Raw genomic sequence first — 1,002 nt, 5'->3', positions numbered from 1 at the left:
AAAAATTAAGTAAAAAAGAACAAGAAAAATAATCCAGAAGCCTTGTCCAGTACTGGATCGATCCCCAAATCTAATCAGCTCGTGGCAGTTATGAGGCCAAATATCCCTGAAAGTTTCATTCGAATCCATCCAACAGTTCTTGAGATATCTTGTCCATGGACAAACAAACAACTGGAAACAATACCTTTGCCTCCGCTAAGGCGGAGGTAATAAATAGGTGTGTGTGTGTGTGTGTGTGGCTATTATGAATACAACCCATGACAGACAATTGTTTCAGGTTTAAAATCTCGAATCAAGTCACCAAATAAGTATAACTTTGAAACATGTGCGTGTGTAGTCTTTTTTATTTGTTTTTGCTTTTTTGTTTCAACTATTCAGTTGTAACCATATATATGTGTGTGTGTGTGTGTTTTTTATAGATGTATGTAATACAAATTGCAGGTGATCATAAAAATAATATACATATATAGATAGATTAGGTAGATAATCTTTTACTTGTTTCAGTCATTAGACTGCGGCCATGCTGGGGCACTGCTTTGAAGAATTTTTAGTCAAATGAATCAACCCTTGGACTTTTCTACTTTATATATATATATTCTTTTACTTGTTTCAGTCATTTGACTGCAGCCATGCTGGAGCACTGTCTTTAGTCAAGCAAATTGACCCCAGGACTTATTCTTAGTAAGCCTAGTACTTATCCTATTGGTCACTTTTGCCAAACCGCTAAGTTATGGGGACATAAACACACCAGCATCAGTTGTCAAGCAATGGTGGGGGGACAAATATAGACACACACATATACGATGGGCTTCTTTCAGTTTCTGTCTACCAAATCCATTCACAAGGCTTTGGTCGGCCCAAGGCTATAGTAGAAGACACTTGCCTAAGCTGCCATGCAGTAAGACTGAACCCAGAACCATGTGGTTGGGAAGCAAACTAATTACCACACAGCCACACCTGCATTATATATATATATATATATATATATATATATATATATAT

The 1,002-nt window shown here is 36.7% G+C and overlaps 1 protein-coding gene across 1 annotated transcript in view; it reads left to right on the top strand.

Annotated features, from left to right (window-relative positions):
- The window catches only part of LOC106876647 (serine/threonine-protein kinase STK11), a 31,970-nt gene that overhangs the window by 21,706 nt on the left and 9,262 nt on the right, over positions 1-1,002 (top strand). The window lies entirely within an intron of this gene.

Source organism: Octopus bimaculoides, chromosome 13 (assembly GCF_001194135.2).
Source record: "Octopus bimaculoides isolate UCB-OBI-ISO-001 chromosome 13, ASM119413v2, whole genome shotgun sequence".
NCBI lineage: Eukaryota > Metazoa > Mollusca > Cephalopoda > Octopoda > Octopodidae > Octopus > Octopus bimaculoides.
This window is presented reverse-complemented; position numbering and strand designations above follow the sequence as displayed.